General features: G+C 38.5%; 1 protein-coding gene across 1 annotated transcript in view; it reads left to right on the top strand.

The window, feature by feature from the left end:
* Nucleotides 1-14,672, top strand: part of Arhgap6 (Rho GTPase activating protein 6) — a 626,968-nt gene that overhangs the window by 275,714 nt on the left and 336,582 nt on the right. The gene's annotated exons all lie outside the window — the stretch shown is intronic.

The raw sequence follows: 14,672 nt of genomic DNA, 5'->3' as shown, positions 1-14,672 counted from the left end.
GAATTGATATTTTTATTGATATTTTGTCCTCATATACATGAAAATGGCACTTGTCTCTGTTTACTTCACTTTTTGGTAGCTTGAAATAATAGGAAATGTATAATTTTTCCTTATAAGTCTTGTATATTTTGGTTATTTTTATCTGTAGTATATCACATCATTATAAATGGTAGTCTTTAATATGAAATTTTGCAACTATTGAATGAAATTTTACATAAATTCAAACTGCTTTGTGTATTGAAATAAATGGACTGAAAATTCTTGTTAATTCTAATACTTTCAGAGTCTCCTCAGTAACCTATGTGCACTGTTGTATTTTCAGTAGATTATGGCAGTATGTTAGAAATTTCAAATACATCATACCAACTGATTCTACCATGACAGGTATCATTACCTCCATTTTAATAGTGAGAAAATAGATTCAAAGTTTGTAAGTGGACTACTATTGGTATCTGCCATTGATTGAAGTGAAAGACTTTAAGTGACGTCTGACATTGATTGAAGTAGAAGAATCTAATCTCCTGTCTTCTTATTTTAATCCAACATTGTGTCTACTAAAAATCACTTACCTGGAAAAGAGAATGAAATGTACAGAGAGAAGCTAAAAGAGTTGGGGTAGATGGAAAAGAAGAAAATACTTGTAGTTACCATGTGAACATCAAAATATTATTTGCCAGGTCTTGATTTATTGACCATAGGGATTTTCATTTTTTCCAGTTTTCAGGGTTCAATACCATTGCCATATTTATAAACTTTAATATTTAAATCTGTCCAAATGCCACAAAGGTATGAAGTCCTTGGATGTCTTTATACAACTGTGATAAGATCTGGCACTAAAGTTTCTGATGTTCACTTCATAAGTGGTAGGACCTGGTATCCATCATTGCTTTCCCTTTCATAGTACTTTATAGAATGACAAAGATGTCACCAAAACTCTAACCATGTTTACATCATTCTATTCCTTATTTCAAGTGGAAAGTCACAATTTCTTCTTTTGTCTTTATTCTGCAGAATCTGCTAAAGTACTTCAGAGTCTGGATTTAGTAAGAGTGTATCCTGTTTCTTCCTGTGGTTATTTTCAAAAGAGACCTGGGAAGAAGATGGAGGAATTTTCACTTGGTGAATATAGGAATTTCTTCTACCACCTTGGAGAATATATTTCCTCTCCAATGTCAAGCAGATATATTTGCCCATTGGATGAGGAAATAGCGTCCAGGAAAACCCATGAGAGACTAAATATTGGTTTCCATGTTTATAAAAAAAAGATCTAGCATCTTTCCAAGTTAAGCTTGAAAAAAAACCTGTTTTGTTAAAAAATCAAATGGTTCTTATTCCAAGGTAGTTCAGTATAGGTCCACAGTCTGCAGTGTTTCTAGTCATGAAGCCGGACTAGCTGGAGGTGCATGTACAGGCTAACAAATATTTTACACAGTACATGACCTGTGTCATGAGGACTGTCTCATGGGATATGTCATCTAAAGTGACCAATGTGAACCAAGAATTCTTCAGTTCCCTTGTTGAACCATCTGTTTCACATGGAAGTGGAAATTGAGGTTTTGCAAGTGGGGCTTCCAGCTGTGGCTCTCATGAAGGAGGGCTGGACTGGCCGTCTGGTCAGTAAAAGAAGCAACATAAGCCTAATCAACTCCAAGATGGGAAAACCACATTTCTCAATTTTTGCTAGTGCAACCCCATATGGAAACTTACTATAGAAAATACTTCAATGAACTCAAATGCCAGATTGTTGGAAAATCTCTTTAAGAAAAAAATTCATTTTATTCATAGTTACTTTAAAAAAGATATTCTCAGTTTTATTTTGGGAACTGAAAATTAGGCATCCTTTTTCTTTTATTGCTCCCCTGAATTCTTAAAAAAGTGCTTTATTTTATTATTTACATGAAAATGTTTGTAGTACACAGCAGTTATGTTTATCTTGGGGACTTGGCACATGTATATAACATGTCTTGGCAATTTTATATCCCTTTGTTCCCCCTGGCCCTTCCCCTTCAAAACTCCCTTCTCCAGTCTCAATTTTATTATTATTTTATTTGTTTATTTATTTTGGAGGAACTGGGGATTGAACTCAGGCCCTTCTGCTTGCCAGGCAAGTGCTTATTCTACTGAGCTATCTCCCTGGCCCTCTATCTCCAATTTTGGAGCTTAAATTTCTAAGGTGTGATGGTATCACAAAGGAGCTCCATTGTCAAAGTAATTTCCACGTGAGTCCAGTAATTTCTGAAATGAACTTTCAAGAACTAGCTCTTTTGGTTTCTGGGAGAGCAGAAGACAAAGCCAAGGAAACATGAGATAACACCTAAAGTGCAAAACCATAGAAGATTTCTCAAGAAGCTATATTATCAATGTATCTTAAAACATAACCATTGCCCAAAACAACAGTTCATATTTTTACTTTGAACACTACTTTACTTATTAATTTTGGGGAAATATTAGATAAAACAAACATGTTGATTGATTGCTTAGCATAACATACCTTCCAAAGTCTGGAAATACACATATCACTTAACTCATCTGTAGCTGAGTTTCACAAGTGTCGAAGAATACTGTTGGTACAAACAAAAGTAATTTTGAAATAACTCAAGTCCTTTATGTGAATTCCTTGGAGACAACCAAGTATTCAGTACCCCCAAATAGTGCTTAACATGTATTTTTTTCCGTCCTCAAACTCAGTTATAAAATCCAACTCTCTTTTAAGTGCTTTTCAAAAATCTCAAGAACCAATTTGGTAAGACTGGAGACTCAGGCAGGTACATACTGAAGTAAGACAAACCAGAAGATCTTCAGCATCCTGGAAAGGGAAGTATCTAGGAACATTTTTACATATGAAAGTTTTTGGATAATATTTTTGGATAAATGAATGAATTGCTTAGGTACTCTAAACCTATCAATCTGTATTTTTCAGATTTCATCTATACTAACTCTAAATCTCTTGCTAGAAAATCTAGGTTTGAGGGTTGATTTGTAATCATACTTTTTCTTGTTCTAAATTGTTGCATGAGTTTCTTTAGTTCTCCTTCGATTTTCAACTTTTCTTAAGTTTTACATACAAAAGAGTACTCTCAATTCATTTTTCTTTTTCCTCTCTTTTTTTATGTATTTGGTACAGGGTCTTACTATGCATCTTGGATTTATAATGATCCTCCTGCTTTCAGCTGGTATTACAGGCATGTGCCTCCACGCCCAGACTCTGTGACTGGCTCAGCTCACTCAGGGGCGGGGCCAGTGTGCCAAGTGGGGCCAGGGATCAAATCCCGGTTCCTGCACTTGCCTAAGCAGGCCCTTAGTCTTCTGAGCTATCTCACCAGCCCTAGTACTCTCAACTCAGCAATAGACTAAAGTTTCCAGTCTAGGAGTAAATTTAGACCTGCAAAGGAATGTTGCTACCATGGGACAGATTTTTAACAAGGTACTAGAGGATCACAGAGGCAGGACATTGTCTTAGCCTGGAGCATCAGAAAAGTGATATTGTTGCCGGGTGCTGAAGGTTTGTATTTCATAACTTTTACATATGTTGCCACATCCTGCCTCATTCTGAAGTGAACTAAGCAGTCTACGAAGAGCTTCCACATTTGTTTATCCCCCTGGAATGTTCTTCACACATGAAGTCTCCTTTTAGCTCTAGGAGCTATATATTTGAATCTTTTTCATCACTGCAACAGAAGTTTTATTTCTTGACCTGTAGTGCTTGAGTGCACTGATTCCTCTGCTCAAGCAATTAGAAAATCAAGTCTGGTAGCACTGGGGCCTGTACTGTGAAATCACAGGGGTATAGGAAATGCACACTGGCCTTGTTGCTATGGCAACAAGTGATTCTGCTTTTTGCTTCTACGGTAGGTCATAGTGAGGGAGGAAAGAAAGAAGGAAGAAAGAAAGAAAAGCAAGCAAGCAAGCAAACAAGCAAGCATGAAAGAAAGAAAGAAAGAAAGAAAGAAAGAAAGAAAGAAAGAAAGAAAGAAAGAAAGAAAGAAAAGATTGAACACCATGGGGCTTTCCAGGTCCTTTCTTTGAAGCAAAGTCAAGTGGTTGCCACAGTGTCAGTCAGTATCATGTGGCTGATAACATTCAATTAATGAAAACATTTTATTATGTTCACACAAGAAGCATGGGAGAAGATTTTGTCTCCTGGAACATTTGGTAATGTGTTTGTTCCTCACTTGGTCATCACAGCTGGAGGTTATAAAAATGGTCAGGGTTGCCCATAAACATGCTACAATGCTTGGAATAGGCCCTACTACGTAACATTATCCAAGCCCAAACATCCATAGTGCTGAGGCTGAGAAACCCTGCTTGGACCATGATTTGTCATGGGTTGGAATGGCTGGCATTCAGGAAGTAATAGCATGGTCAACATATGACTCTCATGTTACTAAATGGATTTCTCTGGGGTAAGTTTGCTGCAATTTCTCAGGGGATGTCACACCTTGGAAGAATGCGCATTCCAGTGAGTTCAAAGTGCCTGCACGGTGGAGGGATCTTCTTGAAGCTAAAGTGACTCAGAGGCCTGATGGGCCATGGCATTCAGTTTCAGAAAGAAATTCCTTTTACTTCACATTATAGTAGTTTTTTAGAATTTCATGAAGGTACCGGAGTGTATTTAAATGGAATTTGCTGTATTTAATTTGAGCACTAAATGTTGCCAGTCTGCAGATCAGTGAGCTGCTTTTAAAATGCAAACAAACAAACACCAACAATGGATTTTTATCTATTGTATTGACTAGGGATCAAACGCATAGGGGAAAATAAAAGAACACACACACACACAGACACACACACACACACACACACACTTTCTCTGAACTCCAGAAAGGGGATTTCAACAATAAATCATTTCTCAAGCTCTATGTGGATATCAGCTACAAAGCATCTTACATTTTATTATTCTAGAAAGGTCGCTCATAAAGAGAAGAACAAATTGCCTTGTTGTTGGTATCTGGGGCCCAATTCCATGATAACTATGAGCATACACAGCTCTAGAATGTGCTCACTCATCAGCCATTGCTGTCATGGTGAGTATCTCACCTGTCACAAGAAAATGCTGTCACACCTGTGCACGTGTCTTTGAATTCTTCCCGGCAGCACTGTAAAGCCCACAGTGTGTCATTCTTTTCTAAGTCCCAGCTTTCCTGACATGTTGGCCCACATGTGTTTCCTCCCAGATCTGCTCAGAGGCAAGTCACTCTGGAGTCCTTCTGAGCCCCTAGAACTTCATCTGTCTATTCACTGAGCCTTTCTTCCCACACCTCCTGCAGGGTGCCACACCCTGTGCTCAAGGCTGCAGGTCACCAAGTCAGGAAGTTGTGGCCCCTGCTTTCAGAACTCAATCTGGACAGGAACGTACATGTGGAAAATGAATGAACAAAGCCATCCATTGAAAGTCATGTCTAGGTACTGGTCAGCCCAAGGAGGGAGAGATGTACTGGATGTGGATGTGCAGAGCTCACTTATAAAAGTGTAGTGTCCATCTGCCCATGAGGGAGAAAAGAGCAGGGCTTCAGGCATAACAAACATTGGGCACCACGGTGTTTTCCAGGGAGTTGCAGGCAGTGCCCAGCAGCTGCCACAGTGTCAGTATCATGTGGCTTATGATATGTGACTAATCAAAACATCATCCTGGAAAGACATTTTGACAACAGAGAGTATATATGAATTGGAGTTTGGGGAAGTGGAGCAAGAAGGCCAAGAGACTATTTGGGGTGGCGAAAAGGAAGTGAGAGAATTCAGAGAGATTTCTGATGTAGGTTCCCACTGGCCTTAGTGCTTTTTTTTGGTATAAGTGGTAGTGGTGACTTCTCAGCTGGCAGTAACAAAAGAGGAGTCCTGGAGAATCAGGCTTATTATAACCTTCATAGCATCTTGTCCTCAGCCACTCAGATAAGCCACAGACATGAAGTGAAAATAACTTGCTCCTAGCCTCCAATCCTAAGTCAAATGGTTGTGCATACAATTGGAGGAGCATCACGGATGCCTGGCTCAGAAAGTTGAGCAAAGGTGAGGCATTTCAGTGAATCAGGCACACTATAGTAAGACAGTTGTATGGGTAATGCTTGATACCTCACACGATAAGCATGAGATGCTTATGGGCTCATATGGAGGTGTCCATAGATGTTCTGGGTAGCAGCTTAGGAGAGAGGGCTCAGAGGAGGATGCTCGTTTGGTAGGAATGAAAATCTAGGTGAATGGTTCATGGCCTTGAGTGTATTGCCTATGGAGACTTTGTCTTTCTTGGTACTGAGGCTGGCCTGACCTGTCATATCAGACCAACATATGAGCACAGGGAAAAGTTCTTAGCAATCATGCTGTTTTCTCTATGGAAGGGGCAGTAACTTCAAGTGGTACTAATTTAGGAACGGAGTTAAGAAGGGGTGCGGAGCACTGGCTAAGAATTGGAGGTTGTGGAGGAGGGAAGAACACATTGGACTGATGAGTCCTTCTGGAATGACAACTTGAAATTTGTGTCCAACATCCATATTTGTGTAATAGCTTTTTTCCAGTGTACTTCCATTTGATTTCAGGAAGAAGGATGTGGTCAGATGTTGATGGGATTAGACTTGGCTAAGTCACAGTTAAGAGAGAAAGGAAAGACAACAAGCATTTCTTCCACTGACCTTGGAAATGAAGCTGGACAGGGAGAGGTGAAAATTAAGTGGGACCTGATAATACGGAAGACAATCAGAGAGGAAGAAACACTGGAAGCTGTGCTCAAAGAGGAGAATATTTGAATTTGAGATTTCAAGTGATTCAATGAGGGTTGATGTATGAAAGAGGAAGGGAGAATTTGCTTAGAATTGAATGCTGTTCTGATTTAGGTGGAAGGCATAAGTGTGGAGGAAGCAATTGTTTGGTTTTATGATGTTTCTTCTCTCTGCAAGTCTATCTTGGTCTTTGCTAAGATCCTTAACAAAGGGCTATCTTTTGGGATTTCGAGATTTTCTTTTTAACACAGCTATAGTCTATACAGTAGATTAATACATTTACATCATTTAAAATATCACAGGAGGGCCGTCCAAATAGCTCAGTGGATTAAAGCACCTGCAAGCAGGTACAGGTGCTGGAGGTTTGATCCCCGGGGCATGCTGACATGGCTGTTGAGACTGAGCATGGTGTTGCCTGCCTGCAATCCCAGCTCTTGGGAGGCTGAAAATAGGTGGATCGCTATGAGTCTAATCTAGTAGTGAGACCCTGAACACCCTGTCGACCCTTCCCTAAAATACAAAAGTAAAATAAAATAAAATATCATAGGAAATGAAAACCCTTATTCTTGCATAATGGATTATTCATATCTGCTGAAACTCTTTATAGCAATTGAAACTTATTTAGGCAAATGTCATTACTTTAAGCTAATCCTTTGTATGGTCAGTTCTACAGAAACAACTTTCTTGCTAAAACCATGTGTCCTTGCATTTTGTCTGCTTGCATACTTTGTTACTAAGTCTACAGAAATATTCTGTCTTTAAAATTATGATTTATAGATGCATATACTCTTGTGGAAATGTTTCCATTAGGGCATCCCAGGGGTCTACAGACTGCTTCTGTAATGAACCAGAGATTAGATATTTTCAACTTTGTAGACCCAACAGGGTGTCTAAACTCAGCTCTTCTTTTGTAGGTTGAAAGCAGATGTGCATACATGAATAAATTGACATGAATAAATTATAGATGCGTTCCAATAAAACTTTATTTACATTTTTTTTTGGTACTGGGAATCAAACTCATGACCTTGCATTTGCTAGGCAGGTGCTGTGCCACTGAGCTATATCACCATCCCTTATTTATTTACAAAGCAGAAAATGGGATAGATTTAACCCAAGGAGCACAGTTTTTTGACTCATAATGTAAGATAATATATAATACTAGTGAGATACGTAATTTTTGTGGGAAAATCTCTAGGCTTATGTTTTAATTGATTTGACTTTTGAATTTTGGCTTTAGGAATTTATACCACAGATTTTTTTTGGGGGGGAGGGGCGGAACCCGGGATTGAATTTAGGCCCTTGTGCTTGCCAGGCAAGCGCTCATTCTACTGAGCTATGGGTCTGTGAAAATAAAACAACTTGAAAATGGTGGTGACACAAGGAATGGTCTAACCTCAGATGGGTTTACACAAACCTAATGTGTCTTATTAGTCTGACATAGACAACCTTGGGGCTTGTCATTTTAATTCAGGTACCTGAAGACCCATGTACCTCCTCTTTGGTTATAGAGAAAGGAGAGGATGACACTGGCATATAATTTTCCTCATCCAGCAAATCCACAGGCATCTCTGAAACAGTGAAATTTGGTATTTATGACTATATTCTATTTATTTATTTTTTGAGGAACTGGGAATTGAACTCAGGCCCTTGCGTTTGCCAGGCAAGCGCTTATTCTACTGAGCTATCTCCCTGGCTTATGACTATATTCTAAATAGTTAATGGAAAGTCCATGTATTCTAGGAACGCTAACATTGGATTGAAAATCTGCTCCCACATTTTTGATACCTCTCATTATTAAGCATTTTTATGGAAAACTAGGGTATGACAAAAAAACCTCCTGACAAGATATAAGGATTCAGTGTTGTTCGTATGATTTAGAGGACAGACTGAAGTGGGAGGATACTTTTCTACAAATAAAATAACTCCTCCTTACATTGTCCATCAGAATTATATGGTTTTGATGTGTCTATAAAGGATTTAGATATTTATGACTAAAGTCTATTCAGCGTTTACTATTGATGCTGATACTCTGTGAGATGGCTTGAAGTTTCAATCAAGGCTCAGAGAGTTATTCATCTTTGGAGTTAAATGTGGGTACGTTGGTAAGACAGGAATGGAATGGAATGTCAACTTTCTGCCAACAACTCTTCTGGCTCCAAGAACTTTTTCTTTTTTTTTTTTTTCATCGTGAGTCACACAGGGAATTTATCTGAGGAAAGCATCAAAAAAGTGAAAATTAATTAAGGAGAAAAATAATGCTCTTTACATGTATGTTGGTCCATATTACAAAATGAGTACCACATAGCATCACTAGTTCCCTTTTTTAAACTTGAAAGTGTAATTCCTGAATTTGTCACTTGGATTCTACCCAGATGGATTGGAACTTATTCAGATCCCATTCTGAGAGAATATACCAGAGGTCATAATCTTCTGCCCTCGTTCTGGTCTTGGGAAATTCTAATCAGAGCAGTCTGTTGGGGTGGCTTCAGGGATAATGTCTGATGGACTCCTAGTCCAGATTGCAGAGCAACAAACCAAAAGTCATTAAGCACGATGAACCTAAGAGTGAACTCATTTAGAATTTCTGCTAGTTTACAAATGTGACTTGGGCATACATAAGAACAGGAGCCTCACACTAACTTCTGTTCTCTCTGGGTGTAGCCACTAGAACCCTGATCTTTGTGATGGGAAGCTAATTCTGCTCAACGTATGAAGCTACATCTCCTTTCTGCACCATTTCTCAGGCATAAATCCTGTGCTGGGACATTTTAGAACGGGCATGCCCATTCTACTATTGCTTTAGCTTCTGCTGGCTCTAGTCCAGAGTTCAGGGTTAGGTGATTCCTTGTTGCATGGGCCATTCAGTACATTGCAGTATGTTAAACGGTATCCTTAGGCTCTATGCACTAGGTGCCACTCTGTATCATGATAATCAAAATATCTCCAGATATTACCCAGTATGGCCTGGGACACAGAAACATCCCGGTTGAAACCACTGCTCTAATTACATATTACATACCCTGAGGTAGGCATTTACCTGATGTTCTCACAAACCATTGGCTACATCATATACTTTCAGTCTCTGTGCACGTTTGATCTCAGCTTTGTATTGAGTCTCAGAAAGAAGAAACTAGCTGTGTAGGGTCTACATAGCCAGTTTTGCATAGAACAATACAATTTTTAAAATTGTAATTAAAGGTGTAATTATTAAGTAACACAACCCTGAAAAGTGTCCCAAGAAAAATGACAATTATCTGGCCCCTTTCTAGCTTTGGAAAATGGATAAGAGTTTTAAGGGGTACTACACTCAGAAAGCAGCTCTTTTGTTCTGCAGCAAGTTTTGATGCCCTGTCTACCTGGTGTAACAGCAGCCTGGAAGTTTAACCACATTATGCCTGTAAGAACTACACACGCAAATCCTGAGGCTTAACTCTAAAAGCTTCAATTTTTATCCCAAGCAGGCAAAGTGAGCTCAGACGAGGAAAAGAACAATTCTTTTAAAAGCATGTTCTTCTCCTAATAAAAACAGATTCTAAAGTTCTAAGGGAGGAGTTATTGTGGGGTTTGTAATGGCTTTTTATATTTGCTTTTACAATCACAGTATTACTAGGTTCAGGTTTCCTGCTTGAAAAAGTGCTTTGCAATGCTTCAGATGGAAGAGAACGATTTTAGAACAGATGAGGCTGCAAGACAAGAGACTTGAAGAAACCAGGAGTAGTTTGAAAAGCAACCATTCCTTTAGTCTTAAGAATAGAAAAAAATAGTTCCCTCTGTCATTAAATAGTGTCACATGTTGAAAAGACTACTCATTAACACCTTGAGTGGACATGTTCATTGTGTTGTTCTCTGGTTTGTACCTTTGCTAAAATGTGCATACAAAAACCCTACAGGTAGTAATATACATTTAGACCTGTAAAAAGAATCAGCCTCCCACCTGGAAATGTGAAGACAAGATGCTCAACCACAACAAAAGTGAGATAATCATGTGGGACCACCCCATTCAAAAGCTGGCATTCATTTGCTGATCTGTGTACAACTCAGTAACCAACTCACATTTGGTTTTTAAACTGATGTGTAAGTTCAGTGAGTGCATTTGTGAAGTTGAGCATACCAGCGCCTTTTCCCCTACCATTGTTTTTCTTTTGCCAGCATCCTACAGCAGCCTTTATTTGTTAACTCAGATGATGCCTTTGTTTTGAGAGCCAGAGTAGAAGAACCCCAACAAAAGCAGGTGAGGACAACTGATTGCATACACTAACTGTACCATGCCCCAGCATCTTTCCCATTTCAGTGTGACTTTTTATCCCTGGGTTCATATGGTGCAAAAGTTGTAATGGAGATAACTTCTAAAAGTTGAATGAGGGCCGGCGAGATAACTCAGTAGAATAAATGCTTGCCTGGCAAGCACAAGGTCCTGAGTTCAATCTCTGGTACCACCAAAAAACCCCCAAACAAACAAACAAACAAACAAAAAAAAAAGATTGAATAAAATTTTTGTCTTTATCATCAACTGAATCTCAGAAGCTTTTCCAGGTATGCCTTGATTTCTCGTCACTCTTGCTTATGAGCATGAAATACAATTTGCAAACGTTAATGTATTTCCCGGTGGGTCTCTGCCTAGTGCTGTCCAATGAAAGAGCCAATTCCACAAGTTGACATTAGTCAAAAGTAGTAGTGCCTGTAAACTAAGGCAGACAGACCACGGAGGATACAAAAGAAGTAGATGTTGTATGATTGTTGAATAGGATTGCATTTTAGAAAGTACACTCCATACTCCCAGATTAATAGAATCCTGTCATAGGAAGACATGATTTAGGAATATATGAGTTAAGTTGTACAGAATTGCAAGGGCTGCAGTCAGAAAATGTAAGCCTCTCTACTCTGCTTTGTAAGAAAGAGTATTCTATGATCAATTGATCCGCAGGCATAAATATACTCCCAATATACCAAATCAACATCACTTAGTGTGCTGGAGGACTAGACAATTTCAGATGGGCTAAAGAACATTAGAGCAGTTTTCTGAATTGCTAAAATTGAGAGTACTAGTATCTTAAAATGAATGTCTATTAAGAGGCTGCCATACCTTGTGCTCTGAATATAGACCCCAGTGATTCAATATTTTGTCTGTCTTTCTGGCCCAAAATATACTAGGTTTTGCCCAAAGAATATGTCCTTTGCCATCTTTAATATCAACATTTTAGAAAGTTTAATATTATTAGCACATATTTGCAGTAAATAATGAATACTTTCATTGAGGAGATTTATATACTTATATACCACATCTCAAATTTTTCTGTCTTCTGCTCTTCCACCCCATTTATTTTGCCAGCATCAAATTCATTTATTTATTTTGAAAGAACTAATAAAATTAAGTATCACACATAGAGAATAAAAACCAGACTAATAGTCCAAAACACATATAAAACACATAAGATAATTATTTTAGGCCAAGTAACGCTTTTAGATACATTATTTATGCTGGCTATGTTGGATTACAATAGCTTTTCTCTCTCTCTCTCCCTTTTTACTTACTATCTGTCTTTTATTTCACACTTTATTTACATGTTGAGTTTTTTATGTGAGAAAAACCATGAGATATTTAAGGTTGTGTTTCTTGTTTACTTCTCTTAATATTATGCTCTCAAGATGCATCCATTTTCCTACAGACGTGTGAAGTTTATCCTTCTCTAGGACACAATAGTACTCCATTGTGTGTGAATACATTTTCTTTTTCCATTCGTCTGTTAAAGGACATGTAGGCTACCTTCAAGATTTAGCCATTTCAAGTTGTTATGCTATGAACATGGATACACATACAATGTTGTGGTATGATGTCTTTGATACTTTAGGTAATATCCCCATTAATGTCAAAAAGCATTATTGTAAGGGACAGCAACTACAAATGATGTACTTCATTTGAGGTACTGTGGATATAGATAGACATGTGGGATACTTTTTCTCCATTAGAATGTATGAAAAAGGAAGGGTGACTAGGTTAGAGAGAAAGAAAGAGTGAGACAGACAGAGAGAGAGATAGAGACACAGACAAAGAGATAGAGACAAGCAAAAAGATAAAAAAAATTGCTAAGTGATGATTACAGATAATACAGTGAAACAGTAAAACTGAAGGTTAAAATTTCAGTATGGTGTTAAAAGGTGAACATAATGAAAGAATATAATTCTTTATGATTCATTATATATTGTCATTGGCTGCTGGGAATAGAACTAGAATAGGAATGTCTTAACCATGCAGGTGATAATTCTTTTCTCACACATAACACAAGTAAAAATATTAGGTTAGTTCTATAATGTCGTGTGTGTCTTAGATTTTCTGTGCTCTGCCACTTTGGGTACCAGCTTTCCCAGTTTTGGCTGTCTTGTTCTCTCAAGATGGCTGCTGTATCGCTAGCCATCATGCCTGTGGCTCAGGTAGGAAGAAAGAAGGCAACTCAGAAGGATGTCTTTGGTGTGACAGCTTCCACTTAATAATTTCCTAGAAGTCTTCCATCCAACACTCGGATCCCTGTACTTAATTTTTGGTCAAGTATTATGGCCACCTACTCCAGCATTATCTTATCAATAAATAACAGAGAATGAATATTAGGCAGACAACCATCTTTTTCATGAAACTTAACTTTTGCTAATGCACACGTAAACATGGGCCAACAGTAGATAGATCATGCTCTTTAGGCCCAGGATATTTTGGTAAATAAACATTCATTGGGACACAGCTACACCCATTCATCCATGCATGGTTTGTGGCTGCTTTTGGGCTGTCATGTAGAATAGAATAGTCATGACAGAGATTATATGTAGGCTCACAAAGCCTAAAACAACCTATTTGGCCCTTACCTAAACATACTGGCAAGCTCTCTTCTCGATAGGAAATAGTGAAAAAATGAGAGCAAAAGACTTAAACATACACTTTAGGAAAAGGCTATCCAAAGACCCTGAAAGGTGTGAACATTTGCTTCAAGCCACCAGCGTCAAGCAGGTCTCTGTTGAATCACAGTGTGATGCCACTGCTTGTCAATCAGAATGACTGTAACCATGAAAAAGGGAGAGAACTGACAGTGTCGACTATCCCATGAGTACAGGCACATCTGGATTGATTGCTGCTGTCAGTGTTGGGAGATACAAAGACTGGAAAAGCACTGGCTAGAATCTGCTGGGGCAGGGCATGTGGGCATGAGGGGATGGAGCAGCTTCAGTCTCTCATAAATGCCCAACAGAAATACCTACATATGTTCACTGGAAGGAGTGAATTAGAATATTCATCCACACACTATGCATTAATAATCACAAGCTAGTGATAACCCAGAGGTCTGGCAACAGCTTCAGGAAAGAGCTGCCTTTTATTCATACAGTTAAATGCTTTTCAGCAATGACCATGAAGTATCACTACACACTTCAGAGTGTAATACCAAGGAAAGAAGCAGGTCAAGAAAATTGATCAAAGGATCTGTGAGATAGCTCAGCAGCATAAGCACCTGCCTGGCAAGAACTGAATACTATTCCTGGCACGGAAAAAAGTTTCAAAAAAGAAAGGAATACACATCTCTTTATGGATGGAAGCCTAGCATCACTCCTCTCACCAGTTTTCTAGTAAAAATGTTGCCTGTGATGTGCCCCGCATAAAATAACTGTAGTTGTCTATGCAATGGCCCTGCCCCTTGTTTGAGACTGTTTGAGTCTACTTTCAATCACAAATGGCATGTATTTTATTTCCAGCTTTTCGCATTATACTGCATTGACCCCCACAGCCACAGCATGCCTGACTAGATGATCTCAGCTCCACGTCACCCATAGCAAGCTTAAGATGACAGTGTTTCTTTTTTCCCATAATTTTATTGATAAACAAATAGGAATGAGACAGTTTCAAATCAAATTGGTAGGACAGTTTCAATAATTCAAACATTGCATACATTCTTCCTAGTGGTTAATTACTGTACAAGATGCGGA

Source organism: Octodon degus, unplaced genomic scaffold (assembly GCF_000260255.1).
Source record: "Octodon degus isolate 3935 unplaced genomic scaffold, OctDeg1.0 scaffold00069, whole genome shotgun sequence".
Taxonomy (NCBI): Eukaryota; Metazoa; Chordata; class Mammalia; order Rodentia; family Octodontidae; genus Octodon; species Octodon degus.
Note: the sequence above shows the minus strand (reverse complement) of the source record. Positions and strands in the feature narration are given on the sequence as shown.